The sequence below is a fragment of the Maniola jurtina genome, chromosome 7 (genome assembly GCF_905333055.1).
Source record: "Maniola jurtina chromosome 7, ilManJurt1.1, whole genome shotgun sequence".
Lineage (NCBI taxonomy): Eukaryota > Metazoa > Arthropoda > Insecta > Lepidoptera > Nymphalidae > Maniola > Maniola jurtina.
In genome coordinates, this window is record NC_060035.1 from 5752870 (window position 1) to 5778063 (window position 25194).

The 25194-nt window shown below is 37.1% G+C and overlaps 1 long non-coding RNA gene and 1 pseudogene across 1 annotated transcript; one reads left to right on the top strand and one right to left on the bottom strand.

Moving 5' to 3' along the window:
• Window positions 1-899: 899 nt before the first annotated feature.
• LOC123867036 overlaps window positions 900-25194 on the bottom strand; it is a 31184-nt pseudogene continuing 6889 nt past the window's right edge.
• Window positions 17451-19145, top strand: LOC123867038. The gene is made up of 2 exons (XR_006796314.1): window positions 17451-18265; window positions 19007-19145. It is a non-coding gene; the product is annotated as an uncharacterized LOC123867038 (long non-coding RNA).

A 25194-nucleotide genomic window follows, 5' to 3' on the forward strand; every position in this document is an offset into this window, starting at 1 on the left:
AGGCAGCCTTCGGGAACCTTCGAGATGTCTCTGTCCAAAATTCCTCAATGCTTGAAGAACAGTCTTTGAATAGTGCATATTGTCAGTGATGAAATATGGATCCGAAATATAGGTCTTTTTTTTGTACACAGGAAATGCCTGACGCATACCCCTCCGTCATGTGGGGCTTGCACCAAACTTGCACTACTACGAAATCCATTTCGGAACACGGCACCCGGAACGAGGCGCGCTATCTCCTAACATAGGTATAATACCTATTTAGAACACTTACTATCTGTCATCATAATCTATGACAACCTCCGAGTATTTACCTGGTAAAACCGTAACTTTAGAATAAAATTTAGTATATAAGCAGGCTTCATTTAGAAATGAAAAAATCCCTATTTTATTTTTCAACGATTATAAACACAACTTTCATTCAAAAATAATAAGCTTAAATTCATTTTAAATAATATTTTGCGACGAAATGACGCGCACAGTCCTTCCGCCATGACAGTCCAGTGGACACTGAATTCCATAGAGCGCCTGCAAGAAAATAAATAGCACAGGAAGTTTTTTGGTTAGTTTTAGATTATTTAAGAAACGAAAAACATTTAGTATAAAACTAACAGTTAAAATTGATTGCTAAACCTAAACATATCATTTTCTGGAGGTTGGCTTCAAAGTATCAAGATGTTAAAGAAAACTTTTACAGAACAAGTTGCGAACAGCAATGTTTTCAACTTGGTTTTTTTTTTTATTGGGATAATGTATACTAAATAAAAAGAGGCCCTTATAATCTTCACAAACTGAAGTTTTTAATTGCATGTATTTAATAGCTGTTAATGCTTTAGAAAAATAAACAATTTACTTCAAAGTACAGCATTTTTGCGATTTGTCAAATAGCAATTACCTTAAAGAGAATAATTTTATTATACAAGCAGAATGTAGAACTTCCAGGTGGTTTTCACAAAACAATTTTTAGAATGGCACAGAATCACTGTTAATACATAATATACAAGAAATATTTGCGCGTCGCAATGTTGCTCCCTAATGTAACAGCTCCTAATAATAATACAAAAATCGCCAGGCTTTTACTGTATTTTCTAATAATGACGACTTCCAGTATCTAGTAGTACTTAATTATAGTCAAATAACAATTATTATTACTATTACTTAGTGATAATTTGTTTATTAACATATTAAATAATAAATGTAACGGTTAATTAAATACATACGATTGTAAAAAAATTGCAATTTTAAACAAAAAAATAATCTTTACTAATATCGGTAGACGACGGACGGGACGATAAATAGCGAGCATTGCCGATTTTTATTATATTTTATGGTTCGCGATCTCCCGAGTCCGGAATTGTGTTATCAGTTATATAACGATCTTATATAAATATACAGCATTACTATTGATACTAGTAATAGTTGTTATTTGACTTTAACAATAAATAATAATTATTATCTAGACACTTATTTGCATTGAATATGAAATGCACACACTATGGCTTAACAAATATTTGTCGAGTAAAATAACAAAACTTCTAAAAAAATTTAAAGAACTACTTATCACAAACAAAAATAAATTCGTTGAAAACCTTGTACACGTCTCCATCAATGATAGATCAGAATAATTATACGATAACGCTACTAAATGTTTTATAAAAATAACATTATATTTTTTCAACATACATATTTATATTATAAAATAAGCTAATTCACCTATATATCACAATAAATATATATATTAATAGCAAGCATTTAGTAGACGGAGTATGTTTGTCAAAGATAAAAAAATAAATAATAAAAATGGATATTTAACAAACTATATTTAGCAAACTTTAAAAACAATTGAAAATATAGTATGCAGCTATATTATCTCCGGACGGCAATAAGGCATGTCTAAGATACATAAATCGCTAACAAAAAACATCTAACAGCATTGACTAGTTTAATAAAACGTTAGTAAAGTAACAGTACCTATATAAAACGTTACCATCTACTTGCACAAAACAACTAAGAGTAAAATTACTAGGTACTACACATAAGGGTCCAAACGCATTTGCGCTGCGCTGCGCAACGCGGCAGCACCTTGTTCCATACAAACTCATATAAAACTACATTTTGCCGCGCCGCGTCGCTTAAGTGCGCTATGCTCCGTACAACTCATATTTAAACTAGAATAGCCGCGTCGCGCAGAGCATCTCAAGTGCGTTGACACCTTAAACATTAAATAAATTACCCTAAAATACAAGTTACAACGAAGTGTGCTAAAACAAATATATGGGTTATGACAACATAAATATTAAAGAGCTGTCATAACCCGAAATATTTGTTTATTTATTATTTTAAGTACCTACATATCTGCTGAATATAGTGTCATGGTCATGTATCACGCACATGTATGTATAAGGACAAAATTTTATAATAATAAATAAATTACCATATTACAGGTACACATACATAACTTGTTTTAAAAGAATAATCGACACATTTGACCAAGTTTACTAAAGCTATGCCCAGATTTGCAAACTATACTGATAATAATACACATGAAGATAAAGTTAGCAGAATTATAAAAGGACATTAATGAAGTCCCACAAAATGTCAGCAGACTTTTCGAATGTTTGTGTTCAGTCATGTAGAGAACGTTGTTTTCTCATCAATAGCAGACTTTAGACGGCTGAAGTCGGCTGTTGTTTTAGATCCATTTTATTAGTATACACAACTTGCCATAAAAATTCAGAATTTTTCAAAAGTTCGCATTGTAGAGCAAATAAAGCATCTGACTGACGTTATATTAACGAATGTTACGTAGATATAGGTGTTGCGGGGTCAATGACGCCTCGTAAGCGGGGCATTGGCCCAGACATTACGGGTTTGAAAAATACTAAATAACGAAAACTATAAGGCAAGAGGTTATTGGTATTGGATTGACTATAAGGCAAAAGGTTATTGGTATTGGATTGTGATAGGTAGGTATGGGTAGTATAATAATAGTGCTAAGTTTTCGATAACGTTCTAATCACACCCTGTCTAATGAGCCACTAATTTGCAACATTTTGCGCGATAAGTACACAGTTAAAAAGTATATCTGCATGTAAAATACTGAAAAGGATGTAGTTTTAATCCTCCTATCATAATAAGCTTATCGAAGTTTCTTAAAAGAAAGAGTATTAATTGTTAAGTGAGCCACTGTAGCCACAAGTAGAGCATTATAGGTGTAGTAAAAAGGTTCACTCATTATTTCTATTGAAATGCCTATTTTCGCACGTGAGATGTTATAATAGGCAAAACTAACTATAAATTGACACGAATATTACTCGTTCTTCAAAACGAGCTATTTAAATAGTGGAAAAACGTTACGTAGTATAGCCTCAAAACGCTACTAAGTATAGCGATTAAAAAATCTCATAATTCTTCACAAATGTGACCTCAGTTTCACATCTTTGACACTAACTTATATTCGCGTTCTTTCCTCCATTTTATTTTTATTAAGTCCCACGTTATACTTTGGGCAAATGTTAAAAAGAGAAAAGGTTCCTTTATTGAATATTACTTGAAGTTCAACCCCAAGTATCTAATATTTCGCTACACATATTCAAATAGAACTTAGGTGACAATATTTCACTGTACTGAGCACAATCGTTCGAATACATGATCGCCGCCGCCATAGTATTCGCGTTGGTCTCCATATATTTGCGCAAGACCGCTTCCAAATCCTCAACGACCAAATTGTTTTCCAAATAAAAATCTTTCGCAAAACGGAAACAGGATTCCCACAGCGCGCTATCGACGGGGAAAATACTAATGCATTTATCTATGGTCTGTGCCGCTTTTGAAGACAGATTGGCTTCTGTAATATTCGGTACAGATTTCGGGATGATTCGTTTAGTTGTATACTTGAGTTCGTCGCAACAACACGGCAAGGATTGGAATACGTTCGGGTCTATCAGTGGATAGGCTTCCTCGTTCAGAATCGTCATAGATATATCCTTGATACGTTTGGACATAACATTAGTTATGATTATCTTGAGCTCGTCTTTCTTTCGTGAAACGTTAGCGTCGTCTAGATCGGCATGATGGGTCACATAGAACTGGTCCTCTTGAACCCCACGTTTCAGGTTATCGAGCATGAACCTCAGGCAATCCGCGTACATTTTTCTGTGGTAAGCCAACTTGGCGGCCATGTTTGGATTGTGGTAGAGGGTCTCCTCGTTGATCCAGGGTTTCAGGAGTAGAATGACATCGTCGGCCCAGGATTTCTTCTTGAAATCGGCGAGACAGGTCAGTGGGTTCAGCCTAGGTTCGATCGGCTTTCGTTGGATGTCATCGATGTCGAATGGGAACATGATGTCGATCCAATCGACCGCTTGGAACAGGAATTTGTTGTTGCTCCGACTGGCCGGGATTTTTATGACCCGTTTTGTTGTCTTCATCATTATTACGCGGTTGTTCGGTTTCTCCTTTTCGCTAGTACCCTATAACAAACAATAATAATTAGTTAATATGAAATGAAATCTGTAACTGTTAACGTGTTATCAATACAAAGATAAAGTACGAAACCAAAATAATCGGTCAAGTGCGAGTCGGACTCGCAAACGAAGGGTTCCCTACAATCGTATAAGAAATAACAATTTCAAATATTTTTTAATTTTCATGGCGGCCACTTTGATATGTTTACATATTTTATTTTGTTGTTATAGCGGCAATAGAAATACACATTTTGTGAAAATTTCCACTGTCTAGCTATTACGGTTCACGAGATACAGCTCGCTGACAGACAGATAGACGGACATCAGAGGCTTAGTAATCCATACTAATATTATAAATGCGAAAGTGTGTCTGTCTGTCTGCTACGTTTTCACGGCCCAACCGCTGAACCGATTTGGATGAAATTTGGTACAGACATGGGCTACATCCCGGGGAAGGACATAGGCTACTTTTTATCCCGGAAAATCAAAGAGTTCCTGCGGGATTTAAAAAACCGAAATCCAGGCGGGCGAAGCCGCGGGCATCCTCTAGTTAATAATACTTTTGAGATTGTGACCAACCGAAAGTCGATTTTTGGCCATGGCCAATACCTTCCCCCTTTAGGTTTAATAACCCTAAGAAATTCAGGTGTAGATTCGTTAAAAGTGAACCAAAACATGCCTTACAACATGACAATGCATTATTATTTAAAACTAAAAAATATGTCTTACTTGCAAATGCATATTCCCAGTAGCATACACCCGTCCGTCGTCATCTATGAATATGGTGAAGTCTCCGCCACACGCGACGAGCGCCTTGGACCTGGCGTCGGGGTGCTCCTTGTCGGGCGACTTGTTGGGCCGGACACCGTCGGGCTGCGTGTCGGTACGGATCTTCACCTCCGTCGGTATTTGTACTTGTTTGCGATCTCCACTGCCTATAAAATGATTTTATTGGTTTTATTGATTTTACTATAGTGGTTTTAGATATTGAAAGAGAAATAGAAAGGTTTAAAAAAAAATGGGTGTCAGTGGGAAACGCCGGCAGAAGTCATAGCATAACTATGAAATAAGGCTAGTGATTTTTTGGATTTCAAAATTAATTGTGGGGTCAAAAATTATAGGTATAAAATTATTTATGGTACAGTAGTGCGTAAATTTGAACAAGTGTAAATTAAAAATTTATAACACCCCCGACGATCCAAAGTATTTGAGTTTTCCAAAACATCATTTTCAAATAAATAATTATGTATTTAGGCAACGTCCATCTTGATAGCTTGACATTTGTCTATTGACATAATATTATGAACCTAACGGTTATCTAACCTTCTTTTCTACAAGAAAACTAGAAAAGAGCTGATAACTCTTAAACGGCTGAACTAATTTTTTTAGATTATAGCTAAGAACACTCTCGATCAAGCCACCTTTCAAACAAAAAAAACTAAATTAAAATCGGTTCATTCGTTTAGGCGCTACGATGCCACAGACAGATACACAGATACACAGATACACAGATACACACGTGAAACTTATAACACCCCTCTTTTTGGGTCGGGGGTTAAAAAGGACTCGCCATGTTTGCTCTGTGTCAACTGTCATGTCAAAAGGTAGTCTAATGTACAGCGAACCGTATTTTCTCAAGTTTTATGCATTTATTTATAATATGTCAGAAAACTTTCAACGATAACTGTAGAAAGTTTTATCGCAATCAAGAGACAAACAAACAAAACAAGATGATTAAACTTAAAACTTACCAAGTTGGCCATCAAAGTTAAGACCCCAGGAGTATATCGTGCCAACGTTATTTACTATACATGAGTGATGCCATCCTGCTGCCATCTGTAAGAAAAATATTACAAGTGTACATTTTAAATGATTGTAAGTATATATGTATGTAAAGATCATCACTTGAGAATGGCTCGACTAATATGGTCTCCCTGGCACAGTAGTAAGCACTAGTCTTATTCTCTATCTGTACAATATGCCCGTGTTAATAGTACAATGTTTCCTGTGAGAGAGTGAACTCTACCTGTACAATGTTACTTGTGAGAGAGTGTAACTGCTATGCTATGTTCCCTGTGAGAGAGTAAACTGTACCTGTACAATGTTACCCGTGAGACAGTGGAACTGTACCTATGCTATGTTCCCTGTGAGAGAGTAAACTGTACCTGTACAATGTTACCCGCGTGAGAGAGTAGAACTGTACCTAAGCTACGGTCCCTGTTGGAGAGTAAACTGAACTTGTACAATGTTTCCCGTGAGAGAGTGGAACTGTACTTACGCTATGTTCCCTGTGCGACAGTAAACTGTACCTGTACAATGTTTCCCGTGAGAGAGTGAATTGTACTTGTACAATGTTACCCGTGAGAGAGTGGAGCTGTGCCTAAGCTATGTTTCCTGTGAGAGAGTAAACAGTACCTGCACAATGGTTCCCGCAACGTTAGTGGTGTCCACCAGCTGCGGCACCAGGTGCGGGTCGGGCGCGAGCGTGGCGGCGGGCGGCGCGTGCGCAGCGCCGGGGCTGGCCGAGCGCCGCGCCTGCGTGGCGCGCACTTGCTGCGGACTCGCGCCCCAGCACCACAGCTGGCCTTTGCTCGACAACGCCAACTGTGACACACAGCGTTACCCTATATTATCACACTAATATAATAAAGGCGAAAGTTTGTATGTACGTGAGTGTATGTTTGTTACTCTTTCACGAAAAAATTACTGGACGGGTTTGAATGAAATTTGGGATGCAGATAGATTATACCCTGGATTAACACATAGGCTACTTTTATCCCGGAAAATCAATGAGTTCCTAAGGGGTTTTTAAAAACCTGAACTAAGTCTTAAAAACTTCGTATCAAACGCTGAAGTTCTGAAAAGAGCTAAGTGTAACGCAAGGCTAATGACAACCGTTGCACAGAGCGCACGACCGTTGCACAGAGCGCACAGTTGCGCTTTTCGGGCATCTTCAAAAAGGAATCCCTATTCGAGTTTTCAAAGTTGATCTTGGAAGGGAAAATTCTCTTAGCTACCCAAACAGGCCCGTGCCGTTATTCATCACTATAAGCTCACATTATGGAAATAGCCCACGGCGATGGTGTCGATGGGGTCTGCAAGGCGCACGCGCAGCGGCACGGCGCTCTTGTCGCGCGCGCCGCTGCCCAGCTGCCCGAACACGCCCGCGCCGCTCGCCCACACCTCGCCATTCTTCATCAGCACCACCGTGTGGCAAGCACCACAACCGACATTCAGTACCTAAAAGTTCAAGCACTAGTAAATTAAAAAAAAAATCTAGCCGCCACTGTGAATTAATTTTTTCAAAATCGAACATCTAGGGATCCCTGTGAGGGAATTTCGTGTTCGCAATTTTGTTCTTTTACTTTCACTGAAAAATGCGTATGAGCTTCGCTTCTGACGGGCGTTCCCAGCCCCACACCTGGTTTTTTTAACATTATAATTTTGACTGACCTAATCCAGCCAACATGTTACAATTACGATAATTTACTAGTTCATTAAATAAAAAACATATGGTACTTATAAAATAAAATTCCAACTGGAAACTTGCCAACTTTCAGCTGATGACCAATAGACCAGATAAGCACACATAAAAAGTGCATTTTTGAAAATTTTCAGTAGTGAATGATTTCTATTTTTGAAGAAAAAGACAAACTTGTGACTTACCTTCCGTCCTTGAAACTTAGTAACCAACTGAGGCGTAAACTGATCACTAATGTTGCCCAAACACAACTGCCCGTGCACTCCCCAACTGCAGACAAAAGCACTGCTATAAAATGGTTGTTCTGGTTTCTAGCTCTCTAGTCGTGTTCAGCCTGTCCATTTAGGCTCGGATTTAAGCTGCCCCCCCCCCCCCCCCCCCATAGTCTTTTTGATAACGTTTTTCTCAAATGGTAATTAATAGCTGATGCCCGCGACTTCGTTCCCGTGGATATAGGGTTTTAAAAATCCCGTGGGTACTTATCGATTTTCCCGGGATATCCAGGGTATAATCTATCTCCATTCCAAATTTACGCCAAATCCGTCCAGTAGTTTTTGCGTGAAAGAGTAATAAACATCCATACATACAAACTTTCGCGTTTATAATATTAGTACTCATACTTCCCCACACTCATTTATGCCTTCCCATGCTCCTCACCTCCTCACAGTCTCACCGTGAGCATTTAGCCCCCTTTTCCCCTTTTTAAGTAATCACTTTTCCCCTAACTAGGTATATTCCACCCCCAAACTGTCACTTGCCCCTCAAATAATTTATTCCTCCCCATGTAGTCACTCACCCCCAGGTATAAAGCCTCCCGCCGACATCCACAGCAGCGGAGTGGTAATGCCCGGCCGCCACAACGGCGAGCGGCGCGGTCCACTCAAACTCCACGTGCAACAACGCACCAGAGGGACTTGCCGAATCCCCTATAGCGCCTGGCCAGCTGCTACCCACGCCTAGCTGCCCGAATGTGTTATCCCCGGCGGCATATATCTGTTAAAATGGTAAGTTATACATTATCGATGTGGAGTCAGATAGAATCCAATGTTTCACCATCTAACACAGCCATCAACCTCTTACATAGTGGTTTTAAATAAAAGCAGGGACCACATTTGTTCCCTTATCCTGTAGACCAATCAATATCGACGATAACTAAAAATTCAACAACATACACAGCACAATTAATGACTTTTTTTACATTGTTTTTTTAAACAGCAACAGTTTATACAAAAAATTGTTGAGCAAACCTTTTCAATTCATCCAAATTAATTGGCAAACAGTTTGCTATAAAATTTAACAACATTATTGATTTGATATAAAAAGATTTTGAGATTTTCGCCATAACATTGAAGATTAAGTACTTTCATTTGTAAATAACTCGGTAGATACATTCTTAATTATCAATATCACATGAAAATGGGTTGGGGTAAAAATCTTCAATCTTTCACATTTCAATTTTGAGCAAAATTAAAATAGTTCAGAATGATAAGAATTTACGAAACAGCGGCGGACCGTAAGGTGATACAAACTTACTCCATTTTCCGTCAGCAAAAGCGTATGGTGCCTCCCACACGCCACATCCACGACCATTCCAATCAACTCAGTATTGACGGGCGTATTCGCCACCATTATTTTCGCGTTTCCGTCATCAGCTACCGCCCAGTGGCCCAGACCACAAGACACAGACCTTCTGGGTGTGAATTGATTCTTCCACGTTTCCGGCTCTTGGGTTATGTCTGTGTGGATGTCTAGGCAGGGGTTACGAGATTCTATGACGCATGCCACGTGCATGAATGTTGATATCAGTTGGAGCATTCGCGTAGCCTGTAACGTGTAAATAGCTTTTAGATATACACGCGCGCAGACTATCTTATTAACAGGGAACTGAGGAATTACTGTGTTAAATATATACACTATACTTTATCCATGGAGAGAAGTTAATATAGAGTGCTCTCTGTTGCGTAATCCGATACAAATGACAAATACAAAGAAGTAAATGGGCGTTAACCATTTTGAGTGACCAACCAATCACAAACGAACCTATGTTTTCTGTACTACCCTTTTAGAGAATCTATATTTTCAAAAACATTCAAAATTCAATTCGAAAACTTCTCTCCGTGGAACCGTCGCTCCTTGAATCTTTTCCATCAGATGGGTTAAGTTATGAAAATGAAGTAATTTAGTCAGTTTTAGACTTAGCAATGCACATCCCTGCTAAAAAAGGAGCCTAAAATGTCTTCAGAGCCACCAAATTGCAATAAAGTAAAACCCATAACTATAGATCACACGATAAAATCAATACAATGGCATCACAAATCTTTTGACCTTGTTCATTCTTACACTTCATTAACTTACATAAATGGAAGTAATTCCTTGTTTCAAGTCGCGTAATATGGGTCGCAGTTGATCTTGTAACGGATTTAACCATAAACATAGTCTCTGAAACCATAATTAATGTATAAATACACAAATCATTATTCATTTATCTTAATAATTATTTTTTTGACCATGAATACCACCAGTGTGACTAGTTCTGTTGTGCACAATCTATAAACCATTGAAAAATCTAAATCTAGTGCTATCCTTTTCTGCAGGAAGGATTATGAAAGAGATAGCGATATATTTAGACCTGTCATTTTAGTTTAATTGGTTGAATTAACGCTATTCTTGCTACAATAGTGCATGATATCTAATAGCAAGAAAGATGATTGCAATCATCACTCTATAGCTATCAAACTTTGCTGTTGCGCTGTCTCATCTTACCTTTAGTATGATTGTGTCAAACTTATTACATTTTTCAGTGATGAAATCAAACAACCACTGTCCGTTTTCCTCCAACAATATTGGGACGAGACATTTCTGTTTCAGCAGGCAAACTATGGCGCCTCTGCAAATATCATTCCTGAATTTTATGGCATTCAACAGCAAATTCGGATGCCCTCTGTGGATGCTAAATATTGGAACCAACTCCCACAGTCCTATTGCAGCTGCTATGGAAGTCAGCTCTTGCAGCTCCAAGGGATTTAATGTTGTGAATTTGACATCCCTGAAAAGATTTATCATATAATTTATAAAATATATGAACGTTCATCTTTTTAATTGTAATAAGAATTCCTAAAATTTATGTTTGAAGCATTCTTATTACAATTACTAGCTGATGCTCACGACTTTATCCGTGTAGATTTAGGTTTTGAAAAATCCTGTGAGACTTTGATTTTCCAGTTAGGTAAAAAGCTATGTCACTCTCTATATCTATGAACTATATCTATGCATAAAAATCACGTCGATCTGTTGCTATCTTCACCACGTAAAGCACTTCTTACCCAAATGGCAAATTCGCGGTAATTCCTTCCTCCTTTTCAAAATTCCTTCTCGGTAGAAATTGGTGCTTTTCATTGTGGATATAGAAGTCAATATTGTCCGTACATTTGAAAAAATTCGCTTCAGTTCGCTGCTAATGTAAATCGACCCTTACAATAATCTGATTATGTATATGATTTACAGCATAAGAGAATTGTATAATACTAACACATCAAAGTTTTCCTCGCTATTAGTGCCTATTTTCAGCAACAGAGCCAGTAGCTTGGCCGTAATGGCGGCATTGCCAAGGCTGCCGGTATTGCCTACTTGCTTGTACATGGACAGCTCGTGCAGGCGCCCGAACACGCCCAGCCGCGCAACCCAGCCGTCCGGCTGACTCTACGACAACACAGAACATTTTTTTTTAAATAATAAAAAAGCGAGAAAACGAGCAGGCGGGTCCACCTGATGTTAAGTAATCACTTCCGCCAATGAACATTTGAAGCACCAGAGGTACCACCGATGCGTTGCCGGCCTTTCCATACGTTGTAATGTAGTGGGAACACCGCCGATGGGAGTTGATTCCAGTTTGCTTGTGCTTGGAAAAAGGATCTGGTAGAACGCGCGGTCGAACTGCACCAGGCCACCCAGGTGGTGAAGGGCAGCAACATTTGAATTATTCCATTTATCCACTTTTTTTATTAGTATATCGTGTCACATTATGCATAATGTCATCTGCGGCCTTAATAAAGTTTTGTGCGATCAAGGGTTCACCTGTGATAGGGAGTAGAGGTACTGCGCGGCGGCGATCTTGCCTCGCGACATGAGCATGTCGGCCGACGCGCGCAGCAGCACGGGCACGGGCGCGCCCAGCGCCGCCGCCGACAGCTCTGCGCCCGCGCCGCCGCGCATGATCAGGCTCACCAGCCACTCGCAGGGCTCACACCTGAACACATTGTAAATTAAATACATATCCATCCATACTAATCCTACTTAATATTATAAACGTGGAAGTTTGTGAATATGTATGGATGGATGTTCACGCAATAACTACACGACGGATTGTGCTGAAAGTAACGGAGATAGATTATACCCTGAATTAACACATAGGCTAGTTTTTATACCGGAAAATCAAAGAGTTCCCACGGGATTTTTAAAAACCTATATCCACGCAAACAAAGTCGTGGGCATTAGCTAGTATTATAAATGCGAAAGTATGTATATCTGTCTTTCTGGAACTGATTCCACTAGCTGATGCCTGCGTCTTTATTTGTGTGGATATAGGTTTTTAAAAATCCTGTGGAAACTCATTGATTTTCCGGGATGAAAAGTAGCCTATGTGTTAATCCAGGATATAATCTATCTCCAAATTTCAGCCAAATCTCTCCAGTAGTTTTTGCGTGAAAGAGTAACAAACATACACACAAACTATCTCCTTTATAATATGAGTGTGATTATGAAACTTACACAGTATTTAACACATAAGCGCCGCGGGAGGTGACAATCAGGCAGGGCTCGAGTATGAACCGCGGTAGCTGCAAGTCGCACATGAACGTGGGTTCCTTCCATCCTCCACCCGCTGAAGGCGGCTCTTTCGCGGACATGAGGTAGGCTCTTTGGACGTCACCTATTAACTCCGCAGACCAAAGTTCCGAGAAGTCTCTCTTTGTTCCCAGTAAAGTCTCATTCTAGAAAAAAAAGGTCAAGTGCGTGTCGAACTCGCATACGAAGGATTCCGTACCATCGTACAAAATATTTCAATATTTTTATGTGCAACACAGCAAGTTAATGAAAACAGCGCCATGTGATTTAGTAAATAAATTTTTTTGTTAATTTTTTTTGTGATGTAACCACATATTCTGTTTTCGAATTTATTTCTTTACTGGTGCTATAAGACCCACTTTCTTACTTTTCGTGATTCTAAGTCAACGGGAAGTATCCTATAGGTTTTTTTTGACAGACACAACAGACGGACGGACGTACAGACAGACAGACACACAGATAATAAAGTGATCCTATAAGGGTTCCGTTTTTCCTTTTAAAGTGTGGAACTTTAAAAACCAATCATATCATATATTTTTACCACATAGTCTCATAGACATAGTGGAGAAAGATAGAGGTTACCTGTGACCCAAATGTACTAATGTGCTTAGATGAACTGGTTTACAAGAGCATCATAAGATCTACGCAAAGAACAAAGCCATTCCGCCAAACAATTTAGCATTCCAGTATGATGCCATGTAGAAACCAAAGGAGATATGGGTTAAATAAAAACTACCATTCCTCTTCCAGGTTAGCCGGTTTCCATCTTAACTGCATAGTCACTTACCACCAGGTGAGATTGCAGTCAAGAGCTAACTTGTATCTGAATTTTAAAAAAAGCAATATGGAAGTGACTTAGCAAGAAAGTGGACCCTAGCGTAAGCTGGGATAAACGCCAGGAAGAAGATAATTCATAGCTGGGTTCCAGCTTTTCACTATCATATGATCACAGTAGGTAAAGGCTGCAAAAGGCTTTGGTAGACCTAGCTTCAGCAGACTGCAGATTAGTTTCACTTTATATTTACCTGAAACTGTGAGAACTGAACACTGTGTATTTCCAATTCATTATTTCGTAATAAATAAACCAATCTCTGCGACCATAGACCCTGTGTATACAGGCCATCTTTCTTAATTTGGGGTCTCAGTGTTCTTGTTGGTGTCACTTCTGCAGGGCTTTCAAGCTTAAATAAACCAAAAAATCAGTCCATATAAGAAATAACTTTTTTTTCTTTTTTCTGTCATGGCAGCTATTTTGAATGTTTTATTATTTGTTGTTGTAGCAGTAATAGAAATAAATACAACTTGTGAAATTTCAACTTTCTAACTATTACAGTTCACGAGATGCATCCTGTTGACAAATAGACAGATGGACGGACGGATAAACGGAGCGTGGAGGCTTAGTAATAGCATCCCGTTGGCACTCTTCGGGTACAGTGCTTTAAGAATTATATTACGTGTTGACCATAAACTGACAAAATTGAGGTAATTTTAAAAATGTTTTGGGATGAAGGAAAAAGCTTGTTTCCTTTAGCTAATTATTATTAGTGATCTTGACAGACGGACAAACAGATATGAGAACAAACGAAAAAGGGTTCTGTTTTTCCTCTTGAGCTACGGAACCCTAAAAACTGTAACAGCTAGCACAGCAGCTCAATCTGCTGGATCTATAAAATTGATGTGTATTTGTTATACTTAATAGGTTCTCTCTAAGAAATTTCAAAATAAATTAAAAACTTAAATCCACACGGACAAAGTAACAGAAACTAGCTAGTTATGACTAGCTTTCTGTTTCTGTTACTTTGTCCGTTATTTATGAATAATATAGTCAGTTCAAATCAAATGTGTAATCCTAAATTACAAAATGAAGTGTGTATTTTTTATTTATGGAAACTTACAGTAACAATGCCTTCATTAAGTTCAAAAGCAGTCAAGAAGTGTCTTCCATTGACATACTGTGCAGTCAGCGCCCAGCTGTTTGAGTTCTTACGATAATTGGGCAAATACTCTGTTGGCTTCAACACATATTCCACTGTTTGAGGTTTTTCATCTAAAAAAAAAGTGTTTTCAAAATATTTTTGGACACAGATGAAACTGTGCAGATCTGGTCTAGACTTTGATCTAGCATTTATATTGCAAATCACAAGCAAAATTGCAGTTGCATTGCAGTTTTATTACAGTTGAAATAACTGCATTACAACTGTTGACCTACTGTGCAATCCAAATGAAGACCATCTGTCTTGACTTAAGCTTAATAAACATAATATATTTAGACTAACATACTGTGCAACATTTGATTGGTTGAATAGAACCCAAGTCTATGTTTTTTATATTTTAATTTGGTATTGGCAAAACCTTGACTGCAGTTTCTCCTGGTAGCGTAAGTCCAAGATGGAAACAGACTAACTTGGAATGTGTGTGGCACTTGCACTACTATGCTAAATACCCTGTATAACCTGTAGACTGGTGTAAGTGTGGCACAGCTTTCAAAAATAAACGTTTTTTTCTTTCTTTTCTTTTTTTCTAAATTGCTTGGTGATTGTGGTGGTTTTTTGCCAGTAGTGACTGAAAGTGGGTGGTTATGTGCCATAGCTAAACCTTACTTCTAGAGAGATTAACCCCAATTTCATGCAGCAAGAAGCCTTAAAAAATCATTTTTGCATAACACATGTGTAAACTAATAAACCAACAAACAATTACAGTATCTGTAGGGTAGTAGAAGTTATCAAACTAACCTTTGGATCCGCTCTGTGTGAAGAATGTGATTTTATCCTTGGACAATTGTTTTATATAGGACATGAAACCATCTTTCTTCTCTTTATCCGTTTGAGCTCGCATTTGTTGAAGCCAATTATAACCAAATGATCTATGTTCTAATACTAACTTCCATTGTTGAGTAGGGCCTTTTGATATCTAAAATATTCAAATAATAGTGAACTTAAGTAAGGTTATGAAAAAATTATCGAATTTTTCAGATTTAAGTAATAGTAAAAAGAGTTTTGCTATATTAAACTTGTGAAAGTATGTTTGTAAAACTGCTACCTTTTCATGACCAATGGTCTAACCAATTTTAACGTTTAGTATCCAGGAAGCCTGCATATCCAGGATGGACAGGCTTTTTTTCATCTCAAAAATTAGTTTCCACTGAATTTATACTTACTAGAAGGGCTAGTAGATCTAGAGAGTCATCAAAACAAATCTGCAAATCAACTATTTCCTCAGAAACTTTTGTCTCACCAACAACACTCTGAGTCTCCAAAGAGTAAAATATTATTGTTCCTGACTGAAATAAATATGAAGTACATTTTAGAAAACACTTGCTTTCAATTTTCATAGGAAGTAGGGCTATATTTTTCTTTATCATTTTCAATAGTTAGCTGATCCACTGCCTCTTGCTGGGGTGGAATTTCTTGAATTTCTTAGAGGGCTTCTAGATTATAGAGAAAACCTACATGCAATACCTTAAGTTTCTAGATCCAGCAGTTTGAATTGTCTGTTGATGTCAATCAATATGTCCTTTTATTTATATTTATACTAGCTTATGCCCACAACTTCATCCGCATAGACTACACTATTTTCGAACCCTATTGTACCCCCTTAGGGGCAGAATTTTTAAAAATCCTTTTTTAGCATCTACACCATAATAGCTAGCTAGCTGTATGCCAAATTTCACCTCAACCCATCCAGTAGTTTGAGCTGCACAGTGGTAGTTAGTGTTTTTCTTTTAGATATATGTATAGATAGATAATTCTTAAATTAGGTATTCTTATAGATTAAACTGGGTTCTTTTTGAGAACTTACAGACCTTGGAGGCTATGATGATTATATTTTCAGACTCTTTTGTCAGCCACCACACAACCGATGTAGGCTGTGGCAAGTCAATGAGAGGCAAAACTGTAACACTTGACAGGGACCACTTGCAATCAAATGTATCTTGTGGGATGAATCTTGGCAAAAACGGCACAAGTAGTACTTTTTGGTCACTGACTATTAGAACCCAGGTCCCGCTCGGCTCAAAACACATACAATACACCGGGTTGTCCACGAAATCCCAATCGTAAACATTATCGAATCGTTCCGATTGAGAATTTATGTAAAGAAACACCAATTCCTTGTCACTTGAAAGTGATAAAAACTTCTTCAGACCCACTTCATAAAAACTGTGATTCACAATTTCGTGCTGAACAAGAACATCTAATTTAAATAAACCAGAGAAATCTAAATTTTCACCCTGTTGAGACATTTTAATTTTTGCGACGTAATTTAAATAAAAGTTTTATTTCATTCATTTAGGTTTGATTCATGAAACGGATTTTGCTTGTTTTAAAGTAAGTAAATTGGGTACTTTTCTAATTGTTTTTAAACTGATAAATTAGCTGTTTATTAAAAAAAAGATACTTGTAATTTTAATATTTGATCACCCATCAAAAAAACAACATACGTCCAATCCAGGGCCGGCTATCCTATGGTATTTCAAATATGCTTAGGTACATTGCAAGTACATGTCTTCTATCTCACATAATTAGTATGGGTAGACATTAAGCTTCTCGCTTCACTACCACAGCTATATTTTACGCACACGTTTGAAATTTTTTATTACTATATGTATTATAGTTATATGGAATGGTCGCACAAGGAGTGTGACCAGCTAAGGGTTTTACCCTAAAGGTGGAAGAAAAACGAGCTTAGATTTTTATAGAAAAAAGTATAATATTTTATTGGATTTAACTTTAAATTTCATGTTGCCAAAATTAAAGGTTTTTAAGAATCATAGAGCAAATTTAAGTAAAATAATATATTTAGGTTTGAAATTACAGTGATATAACATGATAACCATTTTTTGAATAAAGTAATATAAAACAGAGTAGCAGTAACATACAAAATATAAAAATGTTCAATGTCGTTCATTGGATTTCTCATTTCAATAGGTACGATTAAAAATCTGAATTTGGGGGAAATAAAATCAAATGTCGACAACACTGTAAAAATGGCGTAACGTAGAAATCAATAAAATACGAAAACTTTTTAGCCAATTTAAATCACTGTTTCATATGTTTTTCTTAGAAATTTATCGTCTTTTTTTCTTAAATTGAGTATACTTGTTTTGTATACACTCGTATAAAGAATCAGTGAGCGCTAATAACCATAACCGCGATTGAGAAATGTATTCCTTGGTTTGGACTTGCATTTTGCGTTTTCACGAAGATCAAAGGAAGGTGGCCCACATCTAGCGAATGCCGAAGATGCACCAAACATCTTCTGGGGGTTCTGGGGACTTCTGGGGGTGTTCTTACTGTGAAGGCGATAAGGGTATGTAAAACAACCTCCAAGTGCAAGCTGCTGGAAAAACTACCTCAGGAGAGTGGCTGGACGAGAACGACTGGATGGAAAAGGCTAAAGGGACTCTCATACATGCATGCAGTATCATAACTATATAAGACTGCAATTACGGAGGTGGAAAGCATAGTTTTGTCATCACAGAGTAAGTATTACTAGATGATGCCCGCGACTTTGTTCGCGTGACTTAGATTTTTTAAATCCCATGGGAACTCTTTCATTTTCTGGGATGAAAATTAGTATCCTATGTCTCCTCCAGGATGCAAGCTATTTCAGTGCCAAATAGATGATGCCTGTGACTTCATCCACGTGGAATTAGATTTTTAAGAACTCTTTCATTTCATGGAACAAGAAATAGCCTGCATCCATCTCCGAGATGCAAGCTATCACCACAAAATTTCGTCAAAATTGGTTAAATGGATAGGCTGTGAAAAGTTACAGTTACACTTTCACGTTCATAATATTGGTATGGATTAATTTCAGATGAATTTCTTCATTAAACATGCCAAATCCAAATATATCCATTATACCAAATAAACAGGGATATTCTCACTGATGAGTGGCTAAAAATGTTCATTATGTTGTTCATTGTGAAGTATGAACTCTTTAATACACTTCAAAGCTTCCTATAAAATAAACACTTTGATACTCATGACTTTGTTTCGGTTTTTCAAAATTCCTATCTATGAGATGGATACTCTTTAATTTTCTAGGATAAAAAGCATGGCTCTTAAAATGCCTATCTTTGTCTCCAGATGCAAGCTGTTTCTCTGTGGGATTTCTCCAAAACTGGTTCTTTTGTTGAGCTAAAAAAAGAAAATTTACTCTATTAATGAATGATAATATAATTTACCATTTACTTTATGTTTCTGCCTTAACTTTCCAGAATAAGGAGTTGATCATCTGAATTTGTGTTTACACTGGGAACACAGTGAAATCCTGCACCTGAGGTGCTGTGTGAGAAGCAACAAAACTGATAAAGAAACATGTTGGAACTATACCTGCATTCCTATGAACAAATTGAGGCAAGTAAAACAGTGGTTTATTAAATATCATACCATATATCTATACATATAAAAATCACTGACTGACTGACTTACCAATGCACAGCTCAAACTACTTGACGGATGGGGCTGAAATTTGGTATGCAAATAGTCATTATGGTAGACGTAGCTAAGAAGGGATTTTTGAAAATTCAACCCATAAGGGGGTAAAATAGGGGTTTGAAATTTGTATAGTCCACACGGAAGGTGGAGAACCGTGTTTGGTGGCCCACTCTTGGAAAGGCCTATGTCCAGCAGTGAACGCATACAGGCTGATGGAATTGAATGTCATAGACTAAGGATTAAATACACAAACTTGGCTGATTTCTGTTTTTATACAATGTGCAGACTATTGTCATACACCTCATATTAAGAATCTGTACTACTTATTTTACATTCACTATACAAGCTTACACCCGTCATTTTGTCTGTAGTAAAACAATAATGGCTTTATTTAGACTTTATTTAATTTTCCAGTATAAATAGTATGGTATCCATCTTCAGGATGCAAGCTATCTTTCTGATATACATCTAAATTGGTTTTATTGTTAAGCTATGAAAAAGTGACATGCACAGGTAGCTAATTACAATTTTAGTAAAGATCTCTAACTTTTTGAAAATAAAATATAGCCTATGTCACTCATGAATTGCTCAGCTTTCTACTGGTCTAAGAATTTTAAAAATCGGTTCAGCAGTTTCAGATGTCAGATGCACATGAAGATATTTTTTATTTATTTGTTTTTTATAGCAATTCCATAAATACTTTCCTTAAATCTAACATCCATACTAATATTACAATTGCGAAAGTGTGTCTGTCTGTCTGTCTATCTGTCTGTCTGTCTGTCTGTCTGCCTGCCTGCTACTTTTTCACCGCCCAACAGTTTAACCGATTCTGACGAAATTTGGTATAGGGTTAGCTTATATCCCGGGGACGGACACAGGCTACTTTTTATCCCGGAAAATCAAAGAGTTCCCACGGGATTCTTAAAAACCTATCCGCTTTACGATTTGTATGAAATTTGGTACCAAGGTAGATTGCGTCCCTGTAATTGACATAGGCAACTTTTTATCCTGGAAAATCAACCAGTTCCCACGGGATCTTTAAAAACCTAAATCCACGCGGACGAAGTCGCGGGCATCCTCTAGTTTGGAACAAAATACTATGGTAGTATTATAGATACCCAGTTTTGGGTGTTGCAATTTGGTCTGTGCAGCGGGCCCTAGCAGGGAGACCCATATTTTTATTTATATTATATTTAAGTCGTTAAGAAGATCATTTATGGCATAATAGCACTTTTTCTAAAAAAAAGTTTACCAATCTCCTTCGCAGTGGCAAAGATGGGTTGAATGTTTATTATTATATTATGAATGGCAAAAAAGTATATCATAATATTATGTGTGATGTTCCACATCTACTAAAATGTCATTTAAACAATTTCAGAAAAAGGACCTAATCATCGCTAATCGCCGTGCTATTTGCGTGTCAGATCATTGAAAAAATATATGCGGTAGGTGGGATTGGTGGCACTGTAAGGAATACTCGACTAACAGATAGACATTTGAAACCAAATTCTGTCGATAATATGAAGGCAAGTAAAGACATCTTACCATACCAAACTGAAGTTTTACAAACATTTTATGAAGAAATAGGTGTGAGCACCCAAAAGTATTTAGCATTGCAACGACTCGTATCAATTTTTAGGGTTCCGTACGTGAAGGGTGCCAATGAGACTCTATTACTAAGCCTCCGCTGTCCGTCCGCTTACACGTCCACCTGACCATCCGTTTGTCTGTATGTCTGTTTTTCAGCGTGCTAAATAGTGTTATATCTTGTGCGATGGTACGGAACCTTTTGTGTGCGAGTCCAACTCACACTTGACCGATTTTTATTTTGGCTTATTACACATTGCCCCTCCAAGTAGGACAAAGTAGATTGTATAACATTTTAAAGTTCAATTTGTCCCACTAATTATTGGTTTGACCAATTGGTGCATAAAATAGCGGCACCAGTGGCACTATTTTTAAGGTCCAGCCCAAAAATTTCTTGAATTATGTATTAGCATTTATTTTAATTCATTTAGGTCTTTTATTTTTAGGGTTCCGTATCTCCAAAGAAAAAAGGAATCCTTATACTTCGTTTTCTGTCTGTCTATCTGTGTCTCTATCAAGACAAGGGAATCAAAGCTCTTGAGATACTTCCCGTATATAATCCATGACATTTGGTAGCTAGCAATGTCCTAATAGCACAATAATTAATAAAGGGAAAAATCCGAAACCATGAATTTGTGGTTACATCACATATCTAATCAAAGTCAAAGATTATCATGAAATGTTGTGATTTATGTCTCATAATATTATAACTAACAATTTGCTCGAATTTGTGTAATTCATTGATAATTCATTTTACCTTTCAGGTCAAGCTTTAAGAGAAGCTTTTGCTGTAAGAGTCTTTAGCAGAGAGGTGGCCCTCACTGTGTCAATGCGGATGAAGACATACATGGACATTTTAACAATTGACGATTATTGTACGATACCTGTAAACATCGATGATGGCATTTTCATTACAGAGATAATTTTATTTATAAATAATTTATTCGATTGCTTAAACGGTTGTGGTCATTCTAAAAGTGGTTTTAAGAACGCATTGTCCGGAAAATTGCAACCATTTAGCGTTTTGGAATGATGACGAATTTAGTTGGTCAGGCTTTAGGTATAAAAAATCCGGTCAAGTGCGAGTCGGACTCACCCACGAAGGTTTCCATATCATTATACAAGATATTGGCAACAGCGCCATCTATATCTGATTTAGTAAACTTAATTTTTTGTGAATTTGTAAACTGATCATGATTTTCTAAATCCACATAAATAGATTTTGAAAATTTTTGTTTTATACATTTTACTAGAATATATTTTGGTTAATGTACCTAGTTTAATGGAAAAGATTTACATTTGTCGAGGGTTTCATACCTCAAAAGGAAAACAGGAACCTATAAAGGATCACTTCATTGTCTGTCTGTCTGCCCCCCGTGTCTGCCATTTTGGGGGAATCAAAATAGGAATCATGACATTTGGCTGGTGGCAATGTCTTAAAGCACAATTGAACGAAAAAATTTGAAAACCGTGAACTTATGGTTACATCACAAAAAAATTAAAGATTTGTGTTCCCAATCAAATAATTAGTTTAACTAAATCACATTCGTCATTAATTTGCACAGTTTTATTACACTGGTTTGAGATTTCTTGTACGATCGTGCGGAACCCTTCTGTGCGAATCCGACTCTCACTTGAATGGTATTTTTAGAATCAAGTACAATTATTATTGTTGAAAACATGACTACATCACACTAATATTATAAAGGCGAAAGTTTGTATGTGTGTGTGTGTGTGTGTGTATGTTTGTTACTCCTTCACGCAAAAACTACTGGACGGATTTGGCTGAAATTTGGAATGGAGATAGATAATATCCTGGATTAGCACATAGGCTACTTTTTATCCCGGAAAATCAAAGAGTTCCCACGGGATTTCGGAAAACCTAAATCCACGCGGGCGAAGTCGCGGGCATCGGCTAGTAACTGAATAATAATGACATACTTTTGTGTCATAAGACACAAAAGTATGTCATTATGTAAGTATGTATAAGTATCAGTATAAGTATGAGATAAGTCATGTTGTTATGCAAAATTCTTGTTGCATTATCTGGTTTTGTATTGTATTTCCTGACAATGTAAATTTTATTACTTAAATCGGTTGATACTTCTGCCGTCCTAACGAAGAGAGCAATAACTAGGTTTCGACTACTTTCGAGATATTCGCGGTTATGATTAGCTACTTACAAATCGTAATATTACATATTGCAGTTTTGATAACCAACAGAACCGAAACTACTGAAGATACAAAAAAGACGTCTAAGGCGAAAATATAGAGCATTTTCGTGATTACGGATATGGTCTTAAGTCAATTTGCCCAAAAACTCGACTTATTGCACTCTTTGTTAGGACGGCAGACTTGACCTCAGTAACTTTAAATGAATAATATCTTTATGAAGACTACGATAATTTGGCATTTGCGTCTTGTATAATTCGTCCAAGACGTTCGATTGTGTTAAATATAAAACGCTGGTCAGAAAACTACAATTATTACACTTATAGCAATTCATTTTATGATATTTAATTGTTATACAGTTTATAATAATCTCTCAAAACAACGTTTTGGAGATGTATCTTGAAATCTAAAGTTTTTATTTTCTAAAAGATAATGATAAAAAAATAGTATGATTAAATTGCTCTGACTAGTTTTAAGTGTGATTGTGAGATGGCAATAACAAAAAAATACCCAGCTGAGTTTGTTGTGGTGCATTGGAACCCTACGAAGGTTTAGTTTAGGTACTTTAAGGGCCGGCGCACATATGGGGGAGCGCAGCGCAGAGCATTTTTCACAGTAAAAGTATTATCGACTTTGTCCTCATTGAAATAGTATCTAAATTTAATTGTGCGTCCGTGCGGATACTTGCGCAGTCCCGCGCGTGCTCGCGCATTCTATGGTAGAAATTCGCGTAATGTGTCACGCGATTAGAAAACTTTGCGGGCATGCTCTGCGCTGAACTCCGCCGCACTCCGCCATGTGTGCGCCGGCCCTTAAGGGCATGAGACGGGTCTGCCCGCGAAATTCAATTTTAATTTGATTTTTCGCAATTTGTAAACTAATACAACAACCTAGGCTTATGGCATTTTAATTGCTCCAATGGCAGTAGCATCCTCACAGGTTTATATAAAAACCTTTACTTGAAAGGGTCCAGTTTAAGAAATTAGCTCTAGTATCGTCGACTAATTTGTGGGTTATAGTGGATACTAGAGCTAATTTCTTAAACTGGACCCTTTCAAGTGAAGATTTTTAAATAAATAGTTGGGGATGATACTGGTATTGTCGCAAATAGAATGCCATAAGCCTACGTTGTCGTATTAGTTTACAAATTGCGAAAAACCAAATTAAATTTGAATTTCGCGGGCAGACCCGTCGCATCCATCTTAATTTTTAAGCGTGCTAATATTTATCACCATCACGTCATTGAACCAAAAATAGTTAATAAGATTTTTAAATCGTTAATAAATTATTTAAATTATTTTATTTCGTTTTATTTTTGTTGACCAAAAAAAGTTGAATAAATCGGTTATTTGCCGAAAATCGGTAAATGAAAACCGAAAAACCGATATTTTTACGATAAAGTGCGACACTATATTTAATTTACGATTCATTACGATTTTCGAAGCTCATCCCTAAAATTACTAGGCTGTCATGACGTCATCGTGACGTTTCGCCGCAACCGTTTACATCTATATTATATTGTGGGAAAGAGATGTGTAATGTATAGTGTTAAATTGCCATAAGAGGGTGAAATAGAAAGACCATGATACAAAGAAAGTTTATTATAGATAGATATTGATTTTTTCCATATATATAATCCGATATTATCGGTATGTATAGTACTCGCTACTAATCATAAACAGATCTATGGAACTTCGTCGTCTATCTCCGGATTCGTGGTCTGTGGTCCAATCCATGACCATAACATTTAATTTGTTAAATAATAAATTTTTTTACGGCTCTGGACTCTGGAGCATAATCTCGATCTCACGATCAAAGTATGTAATCACTACGCTATACTCACGATCAACTCACGATCTGTGACCAAAGAGTACAATATATAATCACTGTTCACTACGTTTTACCTAGGTCATCATACCTTGCTCATAGTCTGTGTTGGTAAACAGCGCTGCCATCCAAGAGAATAAACATAGAGTAGGTATAGATCATAGAGATATATAGATCGTTTCAACGAATAGTTCCTATGGCGTTAGGTAGGCTCCCCTGTCTAAGTCATTGGCACCATATTGGCATGAGAAGGCGCAATTTTGTTTATTTTCATTACATTCATTCATAAAAATCAAATGCAAATAAACAAAATCTGCGTCTTCTTATGGAAATATGGTGGCAATGACTTGGACAGACAGGGGAGCCAACGTAACGCCATAGG